This window comes from Saccopteryx leptura, chromosome X (assembly GCF_036850995.1).
Source record: "Saccopteryx leptura isolate mSacLep1 chromosome X, mSacLep1_pri_phased_curated, whole genome shotgun sequence".
Classification (NCBI taxonomy): domain Eukaryota; kingdom Metazoa; phylum Chordata; class Mammalia; order Chiroptera; family Emballonuridae; genus Saccopteryx; species Saccopteryx leptura.
This window is the reverse complement of record NC_089516.1, coordinates 48,587,565-48,611,747: the sequence shown is the minus strand read 5'-3', so window position 1 is coordinate 48,611,747 and position 24,183 is coordinate 48,587,565.

Here is a 24,183-nt window from a genome sequence, read left to right as displayed (position 1 = left end):
TCAGGCTAGAAGAACTTTTTTCAAGTGCTAGAAATATGTTATTGGCTTACTCTATATAAATTCATTTACAAAGTCATATATGGTGTATTTTGATCTTTGTTTATACACCAAGGAAGATTGAGGGCTAACAGCTATATTACAAGAAGAAACATGAGAGAAGCAGGTGAGAATCTGAACTCATGCTTCTATTGGAATACAAAGAGAAAATATTGATTTGGAACACAAAGAGACAATTCAAGAAATTATATTTCCTTTAAAGTGCAAATGAGAATAAGCATATTCTGACACCACTGATTTGTGCACATAACACAAACTCCCTGAGCATTTTCTATGTTCCTAGTTATTGGGATGGTCAGCCTCTGACTAGTCACTGAGGGCTTCAGTAAGATAGCTTCTTGATAATCCACAGAAAGCTAACTATGTTACAACAGGCACTTGCACAAAGCTAGAAAGAACAATTAATCCTGGATGTTATTTTTTAAGGAACAATAATAGGTCACATATAGTACTTTGTTTATGTATAGAGCAAGATGGGGTGGGCTGCTGTTGTCAGCTGAGATGGAAATCTCTGATTAGTTGTAGTTTTCTATTGATAATTCTTGCTTAACTCAATTACCATAATGATGATACTAACTGGTAATTTTTCAATTTTTGTGATTTCTTTTACTTTTATTTGTGACCTTTTATTGTAAGAAAGAACCTTCTCTTCTCCTATATTTACTTATATATCACCATGGTGTAAAATAATAGAAAAGAATATATATATTGGTCTTTGTCCCTGATTCTAGGCACAGAACTCCTAAAACCATTGTAATTAGTGATAAGAGCACCAGAAGCTTCTTTTGTTCCAATATTTGGTCTTTGACCCTGGTTTTTGACATGGTTTCTAATTCTGTTGAAATATCATGGGTTATAGGAGTGTCTTTTGTTTTAATGAGGCTCTTGGTCACAGCTGAAGAGTTTTAGGATGGGGACTGGTCACCAGAAAGATCAAGCCATAATTGAAAGCTTGGAAATTTTAGCTTCACCCTGTATCCTCCAAGATGAAAAGAAGGAATGAAGATTGAGTTTATCATCAATCATGCCTACATAAAGAGTCCAAAAGAAGAGAGTTCAAAAAGCTTCCAGACTGATGAACACATCCATGTACTGGGAAGACGGCACACTACAACTCCACATGGACAGAAGCTCCTGGTCTGAAGACCCTTCCAGACCTATGTATCTCTTCATCTAGCTGTTCTTTGTATCTTTTAAAATATTCTTTGTAATAAATTGGCACTAGTAAGTAAACAGTTTTCCTAGATCTTGTGAGCCACTGTAGTAAATTACTGGACCTGAGGATGGGATCATGGGAACCTCCAATTTGCAAATAAGTTGGAAAGAATTTGTGGGTAACCTGGGAACCTACTACTTCCAATTGGCATCTGAAATGGGAGGGTCAGTATTGTGGAATTGAATCCTTAACCTGTGGGGTCTGTACTAAGTCTGATTAGGGTCAGAACTGAATTGAATTTTGAGACACAGCTGGTGTTGGAGAACTGATCAATGTTGGAAAAACCCCTACACATCTAGTGTCAAACATATTCAGTATGAGCATAAGTAAAAATAGGAAGTTTTTCCTAGATACATGGATTCTTATTTTATTCAGTGGGTTATAATCTGTTATCATTGTTTGTCTTAAACTCAAATTGTTTCAGATTAGCCAGTGGTATCCCTTTCAGGGTGGCTTTTATGTTCTCCATAGTTCTTTGAGCTTGTGGCTTTCCAGCATAATGAGATGTTACAGGCTCAATTTGTACTCTCTCTGCCCCACTCCTAAAATCACTCATTTTCTTGAGTCCAGATTTCTTTTTGGAGCTAGAAACTAACTCTAGCTGCAAGGTGTACTCAATTGCTACTAGGATGTCATTGCTTCTAGGTTTTCTCACAGGACAGAGTAGCAAAAAGATAATATAAATATACATACAAATACACACATATAACAGAATTTTTTAAGGATGGACAATGTACAGAAGGGGAAAAAATGACCAAGGAAGGCAGAAAAAATGGTCTCCAGAAAATGTCTATGTCTTAATCCCCAGAAACTGAAAATATCTTAGGTCACATGGAAAAGAGGAATTAACATTACAAATAGAATTAAGGATGCTAATATTCTGACCCTCAGATGGGAAACATCAAGGTGATTATCATCCGGATCATCAAGGTAAATCCAATGTAAGAGGAAAGTAGAAGAGACAAGGCAGCATGAGAAGTATTTAGCTTGACATTGCTAGCTTTGAAGAGGAAGGAAAAGTCCCTCAAACCAAAGAAAGCAAGTGACCTTTAGATGTTGGAATGGTAAGGCAACAGATTCTCCTCTAGAGCCCCCAAAGAGGAGTACATATCCCCACATCTTGATTTTGGTCCAGTGAGATCCACATCAGACTTATAACCTGCATTACTGTAAGGTAATAAATTTGTGCTGCTTTAAGCTACTATTTGTGGTAATTTGTTACAATAGCTATAGAAAACTAATAGTGACAGAAATTCTGTTATCAAAGCAGAGCCTAATAACAACTCAAGTTACCTTTGGGCAAACCAGATAAAATCACAATTATTTTCACTTGAAAGAATCTCAACCCAACTTTTCTGGTTAATTATTCAGTATTGTTTAGGGAATGGAAACTGAGAAGCACAGTAATAATGGATGCAACAAAAGAAAATTTTATTCTCTTATATAAATTCTAAGCACACAGGGAACTCTCTGATAAGCCATCAGTGGGCCAGGCTTCTTCTGTATTGTTGCTTCTCCATTTCAAGGGTACTACCCTCATTTCAAGGTTCAAGACATCTCACCACCACATCCTCATTCCAGCCAGTTGACAGATTAAAAAAAAATGTGACACATATAACTCTTCTCTTTGAAAGTGTCCACACATCACTCCAATCACAAGCCATTAGCTGGAACTGAGTCACATAGCTATCCTTCTAAGCAAGTGAAACCGATTAGCCCTATGCCAGCCTAAAATACCTATTAGGATGGAAGAAGAGGAAAACAAATATAGGAGACAACTAGCCATTGCTTTCATGCTATGTAACTGGTACTCCTCAGTTATGCTAATTCATGTATTTTACACCTGTAAAAATGTATTTTTTTCTGTTTTCTGTAACTCTTTAGAAAAAGAGTTATTAAGGTCAGGGTCATATCTTTTCTATATGTTGATTCTTAACCTAAGAGAAAAGAGTGAATTAGCAACACTTAAGAATCATTGCATCTGCTGGTTTCCATATTTCCATTTAGCTATCTTCTGGTCATTTGAGGTCACTGCTAATTAGGGTCCTTCAATCTTTATGTTTTGCTCCCTATCACAAGTTCCTACTGAGTCTTTGCTTCCAGCTTTCCAGCTACACAACCACCTTCTCTTGTGTGTCCTCAACTCTTAATATATCTTCCTCAGTACTCATTTTGGCAACAGCCTGTCCGAAACATACCTAAAACAAGAACATCTCCCTCATCCTTACTTTCATCACTCTTCATGCCCCCCCCCTTTTTTAAAGTGAGAGGAGGGGAGATAGTGAGACAGACTCCCACCTGCACACTGACCAGAATCCAGCTGGCAACCGTCTGAGTCTGATGCTCGAATCAACCAAACTGTCTTCAGTGCCTGAGGCTGACAGATTGGGACCAAATGAACTATCCTCAGCACCCAGCCATTGCTTGAACCAATCAAGCCACTGGCTGTGAAAGGGGAGGAGACAGAATGGAGAGAGCAGGAGAGGAAGGGAAAGAGAAACAGATGGTCATTTCTCATGTGTGCCCTGACGGGAGATCAACCCAGGACGTTCACATGCCAGGCCAATGCTCTATCTACTGAGCCAACAAGCTAGGGCCTATTTTCATCACTCCTACATTACTTTTTTATTTGCTGCTATAAGAAATTAATACAAACTTAATGGCTTAAAACAACACAAATTTTAGTTCTGTAAATTAGTAGTCCGACATGGGTCTCACCTGGCAAAAATCAACATGTGATCAGTCTAGCATTCATTCCAGAGGTTCTAGGAAATTATAAATTTCCTTGCCTTTTTCAGCTTCTAAAGGGTGCCCACATTTCTTGGTGTATGGCCCTTTTATTTTTCTTCAAAACCAGCAAAAGGTGGAGTCCTCACATTGTATCACTCTGTCTTCTTCCATAGTCACATATTCTGACTCTCCCCTTCTGCTTCCCTTTTCCACTTTTAAGAGCCCTTATAATTACATTGCCCTGATCAGATAATCCAGAATGATCTCTCTATTTTAAGATCTGCTGATTAGCTTCCTTAATTACATCTGCCACCTTAATTTTCCTTTGCTGTGTAACCTAACATATTCACAGGTTTTACAAATTAGGACATCTTTGGGAAAAACATTCTTTTGCATACCACAACCACCATATTCATTACATTTACATTGTGGCAAAAAAACACACATAAAAATATCCTTTCCCTCTCCCCCTGAGTTTCCCTTCACCCCTATTAATAAATCAGGTCATTATTTAGATCAAGTTTGGATACTTAAGAAACAAGCTTCCTTACAATTATCACCATATTTTATACATAAGCACTAGTTCATTTTTCATTTCATTTTTTTATTAATTTTAATGGGGTGACATTGATAAATCAGGGTACATATGTTGAGAAAACATCTCCAGATTATTTTGACATTTGATTATGTTGCATACCCCTCACCCAAAGTCAAATTGTCTTCCATCACCTTCTATCTAGTTTTCTTTGTGCCCCTCCCCTCCCCTCAACCCCTCCCATCCCCTCCCCCACCACCTCCCTCTCCTTCCTCGCCTCCCTCTCGGTTACCATCACATTCTTGTCCATGTCTCTGAGTCTCATTTTTATGTCCCATCTATGTATGGAATCATATAGTTCTCAGTTTTTTCTGATTTACTTATTTCACTCAGTATAATGTTATCAAGGTCCATCCATGTTATTGTAAATGATCCGATGTCATCATTTCTTATGGCTGAGTAGTATTCCATAGTATATATGTACCAAAGCTTTTTAATCTACTCGTCCACTGATGGACACTGGGGCTGTTTCCAGATCTTCGCTATTGTGAACAATGTTGCCACAAACATGGGGTGCATTTCTCCTTTTGGAACAGTGCTATGGTGTTCTTGGGATACATTCCTAAAAGTGGAATAGCTGGGTCAAAAGGCAGTTCGATTTTTAATTTTTTGAGGAATCTCCATACTGTTTTCCACAGAGGCTGCACCAGTCTGCATTCCCACCAGCAGTACAGGAGGGTTCCCTTTTCTCCACATCCTCGCCAGCACTTACTCTGTGTTGTTTTGTTGATGAGCGCCATTCTGACTGGTGTGAGGTGATATCTCATTGTGGTTTTAATTTGCATTTCTCTAATGATTAGTGATGTTGAACATTTTTTCATATGCCTATTGGCCATCTGTATGTCCTCTTTGGAGAAGTGTCTATTCATTTCTTTCGCCCATTTTTGATTGGATTATTTGTCTTCCTGGTATTGAGTTTTACAAGTTCTTTATAAATTTCGGTTATTAACCCCTTATCAGATGTATTGTCAAATATGTTCTCCCATTGTGTAGTTTGTCTTTATATTCTGTTCTTATTGTCTTTAGCTGTGCAAAAGCTTTTTAGTTTGATATAGTCCCATTTGTTTATCCTGTCTTTTATTTCACTTGCCCGTGGAGATAAATCAGCAAATATATTGCTGCGATAGATTTCGGTGAGCTTACTGCCTATGTTTTCTTCTAGGATGCTTATGGTTTCACGATTTACATTTAAGTCCTTTATCCATTTTGAGTTTATTTTTGTGAATGGTGTAAGTTAGTGGTCTAGTTTCATTTTTTTTGCAGGTTATATAAAAACCCAGCCCAGTTGCCCTGAGTTGAGAGGACTCTGAGATATAACTTACCAACCAGAGCTCTCCACCAGATCAGGCAAAGGCTGCCCTCCATGGGACTTTGCCTCCAAATCCATCTCATTTGTGTTCTTCACTGTCATCCTTCTTCCATCCCCTTACTAGCCTCTCCTGGGAATGTTTTATGAAAAAGTTCATTAGCACACAAATTATTATATCATGGTCTACTTCTGGAAACCTTAATTTAAGACTCTTTGTTCCATTACCATCACTACTCCTTTAGTCCAAGCTACTATCATTTCTTACACTGTACCACTGCAGCGAGCATCATGCTATTTATTTTTCTACCATGATTTATCATCCAAGGGTCATGTGTATGACTGTCTCCCATGGGCATTCCTCCCAGGGTAGCCTTTTATATGCCATTCAGAAAATCCCATTGTGTTAATTTTTTGAAATTATCATTATTATAGGCATAACCTCAATTCTGCACTGGGTTATTTTTAATAAGGTAAAAATTCACAAATGTTAGCACTATATGATTCATAATAAATTATTTATACCACAGTCTACAACTGATTACTGCATCCAGAAAGGCCCAAAAGGGTGGTATACAACCACATGAGACTTAAGATGAAACTACGTAAGACAAATGACTTATCCCAAGGACAGTTAACACAGAGGGAGCAGGAATAGACTACAATCCAAATACATTTTCTTTTTCAGTATAAAGGTGTCCTTTTATGAAAATAACAAGTAGAAATATTTAACTGTTAACTTGAACCATATGAAATCTCCATCAGTATTTTCATATGGTTCAATCTGCCACTAATTATGAACATTGGTTGGAGATTTTATAGATTTTATAAGTACAATATAGCATTTAAAAGGTCCTGCCTCACTCTTAATCTTGACCAGATACTTTCTCAAATACATTTCACTTAATCTCAAATACACTTATCCAGGAATGTCTACTCCAGTACTAAGTAAATGAATTTCAATCCTTTTCATAAATTCAAAGCCTTCCTGGAAATTGCAATGAGTTCTGGTCTTCTCTTATTAAGCACCACCTCACTACTAATGACTTACTACTCACCTGGAAATGAGATTTCAAAGCATTTCTTAGCATTCCCAGTGGATATTAGCCTCTATTTGAACCCTTCTCTCTACTTATTTTGGTGGTGACCTCATGAGACAGAAGACCTAAGTGTGAATTGGGCCCCATCCTGTTTTGACTTTATGATCATAGACTTTGTTTCTGTTATAAACTGCCTTCCCAATTTGAATGCATATGTTGTCTTAGTCTTTTAGTCAATGGCTTCAATCTGCATTGTATTTCCTCTTTTCATATTGAGAGAAAGAAGATATTACCTTTCAACATGATTGATTTTCAAATTATTTTCAATACTAAAAGTAGAAACAAAAAAAGCAAGATAAGAAAAAGCTGTAGGTGTTTATTCTCAGAAGATATATTCAAATAAATATATTTTTACTTATGATTGTTATTTAAAAAAGATAGCTTTATGTGTTATTTGCATTCCCAATATTATACACCGTATTGAAATATTTAGTCTACCATATTTCCCCATGTATAAGATGCATCCTTTTTTGAAAAATTTGAGGTCTAAAAACTGGGTGCATCTTATACAGTGGTTGTGGCATTTCAAATGCCATAGATAGAACTGAGGATGAGGCAATATAGGAAGTAGTGATTCATCATCAGACACAGATGACAACAAGCTAATGGATGGGAGTTTTGACAGTGATGAGGAGTCGTATAAATTTTACGATGAACAAAACTTGAGTTCAGTAACTTTATGTAATACATTTTTTTTTCAAATTTTGGGCCCCAAGATTAAAGTGCATCTTATACATAGAAGCATCTTATACATGGGGAAATATGGCATCTCAGGGGTCACCAACTCATTCCATACCTCAGTGTCTGTAAAGTAAGGGGAAAATATGTTCTACTCATTTCCCTTGAGAAGATTTGCTCTGTTGTGATTTCCCAACCTGAATTTAATGATACTTTGAATGAAACTGCTTTTTCCTTAACAGAAACCAAAAACAGACCACAGTTAACAATATTCTTAAAAATAACAAGCGGAGGAAATACAAGATAGTAGCTGAGTAAGTGAATGTTAAATTTACCTCTTCACAGGACCAAACTGGTATTATGCCTAAATTTAAGAACAATCATCCTAAAAAGAACAACTCAAGACTACATGATGGGTCTTATAACTAAGAATTCACAGAAGAAACCACATCGAGATTGATAAGAAGGGCAGAGATGCAATAAAAAGGCTAACCCTGCCCCTACAAGTGGCAGCTGAGATTCCAGAGGAATATTTCAGTTGTGGAGGAGTTAACTTAAGAAATGTAGAGCCTAAACACCAGGTTGAGCTTCCCAGGCTAGAGCACCAGAACTGAGAAGAGGTATCCACATAGCATTTGACTGTGAAAGGCAGTGAGTTTTCTGTCTGCCAGAAAAAGACAGTAGTCTGCACAGATGCAGACACTCTCTTTAAGGGTCAGCATAGGAAATCTCATTCATAGCCACTTACCCTGGGCTTCAATGGAGGGAGGGCTGAGTGAACTAGCGATGCATGAGGAGAGTCTAAGATTTGCAGTTCTAAGTAGAGACACAGTGGGGGACAGTCACCAACACCCCAGTGGCTGAGTCATTATTCCATGCTTCAGTCACCTTTTTTCTTGGGCAGAGAACTTCCTGCTGAGTGGAATGAGCCTAGGTCCAGGACAAAGCAATTGTCCCCACCTCAGGAATACTTCTTAGCCTTAATCTTCCCACACTGTAAAGATAGGCCCTGCTGAGGTGTCAGCAGTCTTCGCTAGGGAGTGGAGATCTGTACAGACTCAGGGGGTAACAGTGACTTGGTTGTCTAATTTTGAGGCAGGAGCTATTTTCCCATTTTCCTGAGAATCTGACTGGTGCTTCTTCCTCACAGGAGATTCAGTAGAACTACTCTCCTGGCTGCCAACAGACCAACTCTTTGGGCTCCGGAGGCCCCACCTACCCAACTCCTAATAGTTCTACCTTGCTGGGGTCAGGGGGGAAACCTAGGAAAGAATGAGTCTTGTGACTCTAGGGGTAAAAGCTAAACCCACCACCTTCCCTGAAGCCTTACAGGCACCTCCACCTCAGGGGACATCCTCTAGCCCAATCCTCACTATTCTACCAGAGTATCTTTCAGTGGTCAACTTAAGAATCAACCAGGAGATGAATCTCAGGATGCCTTGGGTCTTTTGCTCATTTGCACCTGGGCCCAGTGCTGATAAATTCAGCCTTAGTGTGCAACTTGCTCTTTCCTGGATGCACCTAAGTCCAGCAGAGGCAGTCACAAACTGTGGACCACTTATAACTCTAAACAGGTTGTTGAGGGCTATTCACAGGCAACATTTTATAGTAGCTTGCACCAGGTTTCCTCCCAAGAGACCCAGGACCAATACACCCAGTGGCCAGCTTCAAACAACATCAGAGCAAGATGCAATTAGCTTTACAAACAACAAATCCAAAAGGAAAGATTGTCAGGCACCAAATCCAACTAAGGTGAATTCAACTTCTTGTGGTCAGCACCTTCACAACAGCTCACATGCACTGGTTGAAGTTCAGGTGATCAAGGAGGTTGCACCACTGGACCCAACAGAACACCTACTACATAAGGCTACTCCATGAAGACTAGAAATCATAACAGATCTATCTAATATAGAGAAACAAATTCAACCAAAATGAGAGGGGGGGGGAAACAAGCTCCAAATCACAGAACAGAAGTAATCTCCAGAAAATGACCTAAGTGAAATGGAGATAAGCAGTTCAGCAGATATAGAGTTCAAAGTAATAGTAATACAGTAAGAACTTTAACAGAGAAATAGCAAGCATAAAAAAAGGACCTAGAGGCCTGACCTGTGGTGGCACAGTGGATAAAGCATCGAACTGGAAATGCTGAGGTCGCCAGTTTGATACCCTGGGCTTGCCTGGTCAAGGCACATATGGGAGTTGATGCTTCCAGCTCCTCCCCCCTTCTCTCTCTCTGTCTCTCTCTCCTGTCTCTCTCCTCTCTAAAAATGAATAAATAAAATAAAATAAAAATTTTAAAAAAGGACCTAGAAACCATGAAAAGGAACCAGTCAGAAATGAAGAATACAATATCTAAGATCAAGAATACACTGGAGGGCCTGGCTGGTTGATTCAATGGCTAGAGCATTGGCCAGGCATGCAGACATTCTGGGTTTAATCTCCAGTCACGGAACACATGAGAAGTGACCATTTGCTTCTTCTCCTCTCTTTCTCCCCCTTCTCTCTCTCTTCCCCTCTCACAGCCAGTGGCTTGATTGGTTCGAGTGACAGCCGGTAGCTGAGGATAGCTCAGCTGATTTGAGGATCAGCCCCAGACGGAGGTTGCCAAGTGGGTCCTGGTTGGGGCACATGCAGGTGTCTGTCTGTCTTTTCTTTTCTCACTTAAAAAAATACACTGGAAGGAATATATGGTAAGTTGGATAAAACAAAGTATCGAATCAGTAACTTGGAAGACAAGGTAGAAAAAAAGTGTTCAATCAGAAAAAGAAAAAAATAATTAAAAAGAATGAGGATAGTTTAAGGGAATGGTTTTCAACTGCCAGTCCACAGACCAGTGCTGGTCTGCTAGATATTTCCTGCTAGTATGTGAGAGAGTTAACTACCCTGATGTTGTATGAAGATTATAAACCCAATGATCTTAGTTGAAGTCACTTATGCTCAGGGTGATTGCTACTTATCAGCCTGTATCTTTGATGAAAATACTATTGAGGTTATCTTATATATCTTTGGAACTTGTAGGCTCATTTTAACAACATTTTGCACCATGCAGACCGTTTACAAATCATGCGCAGTAGACAAAAAGCATTCGGACAAATGCATATAGTAGTCAATGCATCACACATGTGGATTTTGGAAATCAAGCACCAGCTTGTACTGTGTGTACTGTTATGTGCGGTAAGATAAAACTTTATTTGTTGTGTGTTTCTGTTTATGGCCAGCTAGATTATATGCAGGCTCTAATTCCCAACCCTTCACCCAATAATTTATTTTTTTCATGCTTCTGCAGATAGCATTCAGACAAATTTATGTAGTACTCAATGCATCATACATGTTACATTTGAAAGCCAAGTACCAGCTTATATCATAATACACTATCATGTACAGTACAATAAAACTTTGTTGCATGTTTCCATTTCCTGCCCCTTTCCTCTCTCAATATACATTTTTTCACTCTTGCACAAACGGTTGTGCATGTACTCACCTGTTCAGAATGTGTCCATATTGTTTGCAAATAAATTATTGTGTGTTTTAGTGTCATTGTGCTATGAATTTTAAACCTTACTAAAATGGAAAGAAAAAACAAACATTTAATCTTCTTCAGAAGCAAAAAAAGAAAAAATAGTCAAAAGAAAAGTAGTGACGACACCAAAAGTAAACAAAGTGCTAGATCGTGCTTCAAGTTTAAAAGAAATAGTGAAAAACACATGTGTTGATAATTTGAAAGATGCAACAGAAACCAAAAAAAAAAAAGGAAACTTTGTTAGGAAGTACAATAAGGAGTATTTAAAACTTGGTTTCACTCTAGCACCTGGTAGTAAATTATTGCTATAGCCTTCTGTGTAGTATGTTCTGAAATTCAGTCAAATGATGCAATGAAACCTTCCAAACTTACTTGTCATTTGCATTCAAAGCATACCAATCTTATTGAGAAGTCACTGGATTTTTTGAATGATTACACAACCAAATAAAAAGTCAGAAAATTCAAATGTAGAAAATGATGCCTAGTGACAAGTCACTGTCAAACATCTTACTCAGCTGCTCTTCAAATATCAAAAATTAAAAAACCACTCACTATTGGTGAAGAATTAGTAAAACCTTGCATCCTAGATGTTACTTGGGAAATTTTGAGTCCTCAAGCCACACAAAAACTTGAGGCTCTACCATTTTTGCACAATTCATAGAAGAATTGTTGATATGTCCTATGATTTTGAAGAGCAAATTATAGAGGGGATAAAGAAATCAAAATGTTTTGCCATTCAACTTTATGAATCAACTGACATGAGTAACCATGCTATTCTACTTTTTTTCATGGCATATATTGATAATAAAAAACATTAGGAAATAACTACTGTTATGTCTTAATCTACTTGGTTGAACCACTAGTTCAAAGATATTTAATGCTCTCACTGAGTGCTTTCAAGTGAAGGGCTTAGACTGGGGAAAGTGCTTCAGAGTGTGCACAGACGATGCTGCAAACATAATTGGGCATCACTCAGGGGTAGCTGTGAAAATAAAGAATGTTGCACATCCAGAAATGTTGTCCACACATGGTATAAATCTCTGGCAGCATTTAGTTGCAAAGAAACTTTCCCTGAATTGAACACAGTGATGAGTGATGTAGTGAAGACTGTTAATGATATTCGTAGTTGAGATTTGAACAATCAGACTATTTACAATACTGTGTGAAAGCATGGATTCACAACACCAACATCTCCTTCTCTATACAGAAGTGAGGTGACTCTCAGGAAGAAGGGTTCTTCCACACCTTTTCCAGCCGAGAGAAACAGTTTCTGCAAGAGCAAAACTGCATTAGTAGAGCTTTTGTTTGATGAAGAATGGATAGCTAAGCTTGCATATAGAGTAGGTAAATTTAGTATCTTCAATTAACTAAATATTTCTCTTCAAGTATTTATATAAACATTTTTAACATTAAGAAATAAGGCAGATGCATTAAAAATAATCTTGTTCTTTGGGAAAGTCGCATACTAGAAGAAGTGTAGAAATGTTTCAACTTTTCCAAGACATTTTGATTGCTATAGACATCAATAGGAAATTCATATTTAATATATAATAAGTGACCATTTAAGAGTGTTAGTTTAAGATTTTGAACATTATTACCCTGAAAATGAGGATTCTCATAAAGGTAACCTCTGGATCAGTAATTAACTTCTGCTTCCTTAATCATTGTGAAAAAGAAACACTGATAGATTTATCTTCTGATGTCACTCTGTGTTCAAACATAAAATGTAATCGTTATCACAATTTTGGATATCATTAGAAGAATATCCATCTGTTAGTTACAAAGCTGTCAAAATTTTAATCATATTTTCTACTATCTACTTGTGTGGGAAGACTATTTTTGTCCAATTCTATCATTAATAAAAACCAAACAGAGAAACTGAATGGATGTCAATGTAATACTTTATCTCTTGAAAACAAAACTGCAGCCTTGGATATCATGTATTCCTGTTAAGAAGCAACAGGAGATTTTACACTAGCTTTACTTGAATTAAATATTGCTCTGTAGAAATTTCAGTTGTATTCTACTCTATATATACTGTCAATCTGGTTATTTTAGAGAATTTTCATTTTATAATATTATAACTTAAAAATTCAAATAATACTACTAATGGTTTTTATTTATGCTTTAGCAGTTCCTGAAATAATTTTCTTATTTTCACTGGTCCTCAAGGAAAAAAAAAGGATGAAAACCACTGGTTTAAGAGACTTTTGGCGCAACATGAAATGTAACAACTTTCATATTATAGGGGTACCAGAAGGAAAAGTGAGAAAACAAGGGATTGAGAACCTATTTGAAGAAATAATGACTTAAAATTGTCCTAACCTAGTGAAAGAAAAAGCACACAAGGGCAAGAAGCACTGAAAGTGCCAAACAGGATGAACACAAAAAGGTCCACACCAAAAAACATCATAATTAAAATAGCAAAAGTTAAGGACAAAGTCAGAATCTTAAAATCAGCAAGAGAAAAGCACTTAGTTACTTACAAGAGTGTTTCCATAAGGATGTCAGCTGATTTCTCAAAAGAAGTACTTCAAGCCAGAAGGGATTGGCATGAAATATTTAAAGTGATGAAGAACAAGAATCTACAACCAAGACTACTTCACCCAGCAAGGTTATTATTTAAAATTGAAGAAGAAATAAAGAACTTCACAGACAAGAAAAAGCTAAAGGCATTTGGTATCACCAAAACAGCATTACATGAAATGTTAAAGGGCAGATTTTAAAAAGTAGAAGGAGGAAGAAAATGAAGAGGAGAAACAAAGAGAGGAATGTAGTTAAAGAATAAAACAGAAATAAGCCTGACCAGGTGGTGGCACAGTGGATAGTTCATTGGACTGGGATGTGGAGGACTCAGGTTTGAAGTCCCGAGGTCACTGGCTTAAGCATGAGCTAATCCGGCTTGAGCATGAGTTCGTTGGCCTGAACATGGAATCATGGACACGACCCCATGATCGCTGGCTTGAGCAAGGGGTCAAGGCACATATGAGAAAGCAATCAATGAACAGCTAAGGTGCCACAACAAAGAACTGATGCTTCTCATCTCTCTCCATTTCTGTCTGCCTATCCCTCTCTGTCCTTCTCTCTGACTCTCTCTCTGTTTCTGTCAAAAGAAAGAAAGAAAGAAAGAAAGAAAGAAAGAAAGAAAGAAAGAAAGAAAGAAAGAAAGAAAGAAAGAAAGAAAGAAAGAAAGGAAGAAAATACTTATCAATATTTTCTTTAAATATAAATGGTTTAAATGTTCCAATCAAAAGACATAGGGTAGCTAAATGAATAAGAAAGCCAAACTGCTGTCAAAAAAGGATGTACCTCATAATGAAAGATACACACCGACTAAAAATAAAGGGATTGAAAGAAATATTTCATGCAAATGAAAATGGGAATAAAAAACATAACATAGCAATACATATATCTGACAAAATAGACTAGTAAGAGATAAACAAAGAATACTATATAATGATAAAGGGAACATCCAAAAAGAGGATGTAACCCTAGTAAATATTTACACACCCAGTGTAGGAACAAGTAGATATATAAAACAAATTTTGATGGACATAAAGGCAGAGATCAACAGCAATACAATTAGTTTAGGCTCTTTTAGATACACAATGACATCAATAGACAGATTCTCCAGACAGAAAATTAAGAAGAAACTGGCAGCATTAGACACATTAGATCAGCTGGATCTAACTGATAACTTCAAGCAATTCACCCAAAGCAGCAGAATATATATCTTTTCAAGTGCACATGGAATATTTTCTAAGACAGACCACATGTTAGAACACAAAACAAGTCTCAATAAATTTAAGAAGACTAAAATTATATCAAGCATTTTTGCTGATCATAATGAAATCAATCGCAAGAAAAAAAAAGCACACAAAGACACGGAAGTTAAGTAACATGTTACTAAACAATGGATGGGTAAAAATTGAGATCAAAGAACAAGTCAAAAGATAATTTCAAACAAATAAAAATGAGAACATAACAACCTTAAAACTATGAGACATAGCAAAAGCAGTCTTACCTCAAGAAACAAAAAAGAATATTACATGAACAATCTAACTTTACACTTTAAGAAACTTGAAAAAGAACAACCAACAGAGCCCAAAGTAAATAGAAGGAAAGAAATAATAAAGATTAGAACAGAAATTTAAAAACAGAGTTTAAAAACAATACAAAAAAATCAATAAAACCAAGGGCAGGGAGCCCTGGCCAGTTGGCTAAGCGGTAGAGCGTCGGCCTGGCATGCAGGAGACCCGGGTTCGATTCCCGGCCAGGGCACATAGGAGAAGCGCCCATTTGCTTCTCCACCCCCCCTCCTTCCTCTCTGTCTTTCTTCCCCTCCCGCAGCCAAGGCTCCATTGGAGCAAAAGATGGCCTGGGCGCTGGGGATGGCTCCTTGGCCACTGCCCCAGGCGCTAGAGTGGCTCTGGTCGCAGCAGAGCGAAGCCCCGGAGGGGCAGAGCATCGCCCCCTGGTGGGCAGAGCGTCGCCCCTGGTGGGCATGCCGGGTGGATCCCGGTCGGGCGCATGCGAGAGTCTGTCTGACTGTCTCTCCCCGTTTCCAGCTTCAGAAAAATACAAAAAAAAAAACTAAGGGCAGGTTCTTTGAAAAGGTAAACAAGATTGATAAACTTTGAACAAGACTCATCAGGAAAAAAAGAGTGAGTACCCAAATAAATACAATCAGAGATGAAAGAGAAGTAACAATAAACATCAAAGAAATACAAAGAAATGTAAGAAAATATTATGAACAACTATACGCCAACAAATAAGACAGTCTGGAAAAAATGGTTAAATATCTAGGAACATATAATCTTCCAAAACTAAATCATGAAGAATCAGAGAATCTGAATCGACATATTACAGTTAGTGGAATTGAAATACTAATTAGAAAACTCTCAACAAACAAAAATCCTGGACCAGATGGCTTCAAAGGATTAACACGTATTTTTTTTCAAACTATCTCATGTAATTCAAGAGATGTAAAGACACCCAAGCTCATTTTATGAAGCCAGCATTATCTTAATTCCAAAACAAGATAAAGACACTACAAAGAAAGAACATAACAGGCCAATATCCTTGATGAACATAGATGCTAAAATCCTCAACAAAATATTAGCAAACCAGATCCAGAGATATATTCACAAGGTCATACATTATTGATCAAGTGGGATTTATTCTGGGGATGTAAAATTGGTGCAACACCCACAAATCAATAAACATGATACACCACATAAACAAAATGAAGGAATAAAAAATACATTATCCTATTAATAGATGCAGAAAAAGCATTTAATAAAATTCAGCACCCATTTATATAAAAAACTCTCAGCAAAGAGTAAATACAAGGAACACACCTCAATGTAGTAAAGGTCATATATGAGAAATCCACAGCCAACATCATACTCAATGGCAAAAGAAGGAAGAATTAAAGCTGTCATTATTTGCAGATGAGATGATACTGTATATTACAGTGGTTTTCAATGACTGGTTCCCGAACTGCTTCCAGTCCACAAGAAATTTAGTGCTGTTCTAAAAAAAAAAAAAAAAAAAAATTAACCACCTGATGTTGTATGAAGACCATAGTCTCTAATCATTGGGACTATAATCTTCATACAACATCAGGGTGGTTAACTCTCTCCTGTACTGGCATGAAATTTCTGGAAGACCAGCATCAATCTGCAAACTTGTGGTTGAAAAATACTGCTATATGGAGAACTCTAAAGAATCTACCAAAAACTACTAGATTTGATATAGAAATTCAGTAAAGTAGCAGGATACTACTGGATAATAAATATAAATATATATACAAATCAGTTGTATTTTTATATACCAACAATGATCTATCAGAAAGGGAAACCAAAAACACAATAATATTTACAATTGCTTTGAAAATAATAACATACCTAGGAATAAATTTAATTAAGGATATAAAAGACTTATACCCAGAAAATTATGAGGCACTGAAGAAAGAATTGAAGAAGACACAATCAAGCATAAAAATATGCCATGTTCATGGATCAGAAGAATTGACATCATTAAAATGTCCATACAACCCGAAGCAATCTATAGACTCAATGTAATTCCTATCAAGACACCAATGGTGTATTTCACAGAACCTTAACAAATTTTCCAAAAATGTATATGGAAACACAAAATACCCCCAATAGCCACAGCAATCTTGAGAAAGAAGAACAAAGTTATAGGAATCACACTATCTAATATCGAACTATATTACAAGTCCATGGTAACCAAAACAGCATGGCACTGAAATAAAAACAGGCATACAGATCAATGAAACAAAATAGAGGGCCCCACAATCAATGCATGCCTATATGGTCAATTGATATTTGACAAAGGAGGCAAGAACATACAATGGAGTAAAGGGTCTGTTTAATCAATGGTGTTGGAAAATGGGAGAGATATATACACCAAAAATTAACAAAACTAGACCACCTTCTTACATCATATAGAAGAATAAACTCAAAATGGATTAAACACTTAAATATTAGTCTAGAAACCATAAAAATCCTAGAAGAATACATAGGCAATAAAATCTCTTGACATTTCTCATATTTTTTTCTGATGTATCTCCTCAGGCAAGGGAAACACAAGAAGAAATAAATAGAACTACATCAAACTAAAAAGCTTTTGCACAGCAAAAGAAACCATCAACAAAATGAAAAGACAACCTAAATGGGAGAACGTATTCACCACTACATTTGATAAGGGATTAATATTCAAAATATATGAAGAACTTATAAAAGTCTACACCCAAAAAACAAATAATTCAATTAAAAATGGGCAAAGAACCTGAATAAACACTTTTTTATCTTATTTTTATTAATTTTAATGCAGTGACATTGATAAATCAGGGTACATATGTTCCAAGAAAACATCTCCAGATTATTTTGACCTTTGATTATGCTGCATACCCCTCACTCAAAGTCAAATCGTCCTCCATCACCTTCTATCTGGTTTTCTTTGTGCCCCTACCCTCACCCCCTCCCTCCCTCTCCTTCCTTGCCCCTTCCCCATCCCTCCACCCCACTCCCTGTTACCATCACATTCTTGTCCATGTCTCTGAGTCTCATTTTTATGTCCCATCTATGCATTGGTTCATATAGTTCTTAGTTTTTTTCTGATTTACTTATTTCACTCAGTATAATGTTATCAAGGTCCATCCATGTTATTGTAAATGATCCGATGTCATCATTTCTTATGGCTGAGTAGTATTCCATAGTATATATGTACCAAAGCTTTTTAATCCACTTGTCCTCTGACGGACACTTGGGCTGTTTCCAGATCTTTGCTATTGTGAACAATGCTGCTATAAACATGGAGGTGCATTTCTCCTTCTGGAACTGTTCTATGGTGTCCTTGGGGTATATTCCTAAAAGTGGGATGGCTGGGTCAAAAGGCAGTTTGATTTTCAATTTTTTGAGGAATCTCCATACTGTTTTCCACAGAGGCTGCACCAGTCTGCATTCCCACCAGCAATGCAGGAGGGTTCCCTTTTCTCCACATCCTTGCCAGCACTTATTCTGTGTTGTTTTGTTGATGGGCGCCATTCTAACTGGTGTGAGTTGATATCTCATTGTGGTTTTAATTTGCATTTCTCTAATGATTAATGATGTTGAGCATTTTTTCATATGCCTATTGGCCATCTGTATATCCTCTTTGGAGAAGTGTCTATTCATTTCTTTTGCCCATTTTTTGATTGGATTGAATAAACACTTTTTTTAAAAAAAGAACATACAGATGGCCAATAGAAATTTGAAAAGATGATCAGTATCACTAATCTTCAGAGAAATGAAAACTAAACCATAATGAGATATCACCTCACACCTGTCAGAAAGGTTATTTTCAATAATCAACAAACAAGTGTTGGTAAGGGTGTGGAGGAAAGGCAACCTTCATACACTGTTGGTGAGAATGCAGATTGGTGCAGCCACTGTAGAAAGCATTATGGAATTACCTCAAAAAATTAAAAATAGAACTGCCTTATGACCCAGTGTTTCCACTTCTGAGAATTTATCTAAAGAACCCCAAAACACTAATTCAAAAGAATATATGCACCCTTATGTTCATTGCAGTGTTATTTACAATAGCCAAAATTTGAAAACAGCCCAAGTGCCCATCAGTAAATGAGTGCATAAAAAATCTTGGTATATTTACACAATGAACTAGTATATGTGGCCATAAAAAAGAAGGAAATCTTCCCTTTTGTGACAGCACGGATGGACATGGAGAGCATTATGCTAAGTGAAATAAGGCAGTCAGAAAAAAACAAGTACCATATGATTTCACTCACATGTTAAACCTAATGAACAAAATAAGTAGCAAAATATAGACAGACTCATACATACAGAGCAGGCTGACAACTGCGGGTTGGAGGGCTGAGTGAGGGGTATGGAGGGGTTCAACAAAAAAGAACCAAAAAAAAGAAATAAAGTTCATGGACATGGACAGCAGTGTTGGGATTGCACGAGGTGAAGGGAATTGGAGGCAGGTGTAGGGCAGATAAATGGTGATGGACTATAATTTGACTTGAGGGAGTGAACCCACAATACGGTCTACAGAGATGTCTTGTAGAATTGGGCACCTGAAACCTGTATAATTATATTAGCCAGTGTCACCCCCAATAAAATCAATAAAAAATAATAATAACATCTTGGGAATAAACATCACACATTTCTTTATTACAGGAAATGCATACCAGATGTCACCTTGTATTTAAACCTGAAAAGAAGGCAGAGCATGGGTGGACAATTATACTAAAAGCTATTTAAGAAGGGCAGGTTTGCCATGACTGGCAGCAATTGGTCTTAGAACTCATCTGTTCTTGACTTAATTTCACATGTTAACTATTAGCACAGGTGCCATTGCTTAATATTATAGAAGCAAAAGTGATTGTCATGTAACCTTTACAGGGGTCCCCAAACTTTTTACACAGGGGGTCAGTTCACTGTCCTTCAGACCGTTGGAGGGCCGCCCACATACAGTGCTCCTCTCACTGACCACCAATGAAAGAGGTGCCCCTTCCGGAAGTGGGGGGTGGTGGATAAATGGCCTCAGGGAGCCACATGTGGCCTGTAGTTTGGGGATGCCTGCTTTAGGATGTGAGTGGCTTATTTAAATCCCCTTGGCCTGGCCACAGGTCCAGTATAGATGAGGAGCAAAAATAAAGAACAGAGTTGCAAAAGCTGTTTTGTGAGGTTTTTTAGTCCTTGGAACAAGAATCGTGAATTTAAATTCAAGGCCACTTGAACATAGAGGCCCTCTGACAATTTGCTCCACTTCCCTGAAAGGCATGCTAGCCAAATGCTGTAAGAGACATTAAAGCCAGCTGCATAATTTGTGGACACAGTGCAAAATGGAAATGCAGAGCCCCTTGTTCACAAAGCAGGGGGAAGATGCTTCTGAATGTGGGATTTAGCCAGTTCGCACTGGTTCAGAAGAACTGATACTTAATTTTTTGTTAAGTTTGGAGAACCGCTGGTTAAAATGGCACTTGTAATCAGGGTTCTCTTTAAGGTAGGTGCCTGGGCAGCCACCCAATGTGAAAATCACAAATTTACATTCCTTACTCCTTTTTAACGTTCATCTGTGCAACAGCATATTCTAAGTGCCTGTAGTAATGTTCATCTGTCAATAGGTGAAAAAAATTTGACAGAACTATGCTTATAATATTTACTTATTCATTTCATAAAACTTACTATACCTTTGATGAAATACTACATTTTAATTCCCTCACATTTGTTACTTCAGTAAACAAACATATAACGTAAAGAGATAAAGTGCCAAACAACCAGGGGTGACAAGCTGTCATTGCAAATATTTTAAATAACAGTTTTATTGTTTTTTGTCGGGTATTATTTAATACTTTTTATTAATATTTTAGAACTCTTTCTTATAACATAATCTAGTTTTGTGTACCTCTTTTATTGTTCTTATTTAAGTATTCAATGCATAAAACAATAAACCTCTCAGTATATCCTTTTTATATCTAAAATGGTCATTAGGGCAGAGAACTAGTTGTTAAATTATTTGAATCCCACCACTGCTCTAAAGTTACTAAAATATAAAGCTTTTTTCTTTATTCTGCAGTTCTTCTTTCGCTTCGTGATGTTTTTTATTTGCTATTTAATGTCACTTTAAGTAAAGAAAAAATAAAATTTTAAATTATTAACAAAAATTAACGTTTACTTGGTGGCTGTGGCCAGGCAGGTTCACACTGAATTCCAGCAGACGGTAGAGAAACTGTGGAGCTGGAAAGCAGTGGGCCATTCCCATTTAACAGATTCTTGCAAGAGCAGAAAAGCAAACAGGCAGGGAAAATCAATTCACATGGCAGCAGGTGAAGGAACAGCAAAATGCCCTCCACACACACACAGTGGCGTGCAAGCAATCTGACAAATGGCCCCTTGCAATCGCAGGCAAGCAATCCACAATCTGCTCTGAGTGAAAGCACTGGTAGCCTTACACAGACTATGTATAAGTGGCTCTGCCATATGCTCACACACTAATCATGCAAAGTACAAGCAAGCAAGCCCAACACAATTGTTTACCCTGCATTACCATTCATCTTATATTGTATGATGCCAGTTATCAATGCAAAAATAGGGGTATTTAACCATTTCTGGCCAGATATCTAGGTTGGTTAGGGTTTCGTCTAGTTGCACAAAGGATGCAGGTTAGGTCTGGACTTGTTTGGGAGCAGATCGATATTCCTGTCTCTCTCTTTCTTTCTAAAATCAATAATATATGCTGTTCTTATGAGAAGGGTAGAACTACTGCACAAAACTAAATTGTTTTAATGTTAATTCTTCATATGCATATATTTTATCAACATTATTAATCTTTGGTTACAGTGAGTAAGAAAGGACTGGAAGGAAAAAGAATAATGGGTTGTCCTATTTATTCTCTTGCCTTCTATCTTTTTATTTTCTTTGTGAGTGGTCAGCTAATACAGTGAAGTAATACAAGTAAGAAAGAACACGATAAGTTTCCTTGTCCTGCCATGTTTCTTAGAACATTACTGTCTATTCTGCAATTGAAGCAAATTTTTCAAACGGAAAGCATCACCACACATAATTGTAAGATACCCCACTTACTCAATTACAGATGGAACAGACTTTGAGTATCTCTGAACTCACATCCACTGAAATTCTGTACTCATAGATCATCACGAATACCATACACTAAAAGATAGCAAGGAACAGCAGAAATTCATATCACTAAAATTTTTCTACTCCCACTCATGATGCATTGTTCCATTAGATTTCACTAACAAAACACAAGTTCAAAGGTAAAATTTTTAAGAAGGTCAAGAAAGTAATAGCAAAACAGTAAACCAATGTGCAGAATCTTTCTGAGTATGAGCCTCTGTGTGATTACACAGATTGCACACCCTTGAAGTTGACCCTGAGTAGCATTTCTTTTCACACTTCAATATTTAGTGAGCATTCAATATGTGTGAAAAAAGTTAATGAGACAAACAAACAATGTACCATCCTTTAAGTTTTCAAGGGGCTCTTTGGGTGATTGTTGTGTTCATGTTCTCGATAGAAAAACTCCTTGCTTAGCTCCTAAAATGATGTCTAAAGTGCCAAAATAATACCTGGAACTTCTGGGATAAACTGTATCCCCAAAATTGCAATCTCTTGAGATAGATAAAAATGAAAGATCTGTATAGCTGAAACTTAACACGAAATTTATTACCTTTCCATGACATTCAGAATATATTAACTACATGTCTTATTGAAAACAGACTACAAACAATAAAGTGACCAGACACAGCTCCCAATGCCTTACCCAAACAACAAACTAGTGAGTCCCTGTGGCAGAATTGTTGAACTTGAAGTAGTACAGAAAACAACTTTTTTACAGTTTTATTTTTTAATTGTGATAAAATACAGAAAATATAAAATTTATCATATTAATCATTTAAATGTACAGTTTAGTAGTGTTAACTATATTCACATTGTTGTATAACAATCTCTAGAACTTTTTCATCTTGCAAAACTTAAACTCTGTACCCATGAACAGCTTCCCATTTCCTCTCTTCCAAGCCTTTGATAACTAACCTTCTATTTTCTATTTCTCTAAGTCTGACTATGCTAGATATCTTATATAAATAAGTGGAATTATACACTATTTGTATTTTTGTGACTGGTTTATTTGCTTAATATAATGTCCTCAAGGTTTGTTTATGCTGTAGCATATGTCAAAATTTTCTTTCTTTTTAAAGCTGAATAACATTTCATTGTATGGATATACCACATTTTGTTTATCCATTCAACCATTGATGAACATTTAAATGGCTTTTACTTATTGGCTACTGTGAATAAAGCTTCTATGGACATGGGTATCCAATATCTCTTAAAGACCCTGCTTTTAATTCTTTTGGATACATATCCAAAAGTAGAATTATTGGTCAAAAAGTTATTTTAAATCACACTTATAGACTATAAAGGAAAGTCTTAGAGCAGGGGTCCCCAAACTTTTTACACAGGGGGCCAGTTCACTGTCCCTCAGACCGTTGGAGGGCCAGACTATAAAGAAAACTATGAACAAATCCCTATGCACACTGCACATATCTTATTTTAAAGTAAAAAAAAAAAACAGAATGGGAACAAATTCAATATTTTAAATATAAAGAACAAGTAAATTTAAATCAACAAACTGACCAGTATTTCAATGGGAACTATGCTCCTCTCACTGACCACCAATGAAAGAGGTGCCCCTTCCAGAAGTGCGGTGGGGACCGGATAAATGGCCTCAGGGGGCCGCATGCGGCCCGCAGGTCATAGTTTGGGGACCCCTGTGTTAGAGTATGCTAAAATTTTGACAATTTCTAAGACATTTTTAATGTTTTCCAGATTAACAAAATAAAATAATTTACATTTAAAAAATCACATTTACAGGTGTATGATCAATTTTTGGAAATAACATGATGTTGGAAATTGTCAGGAG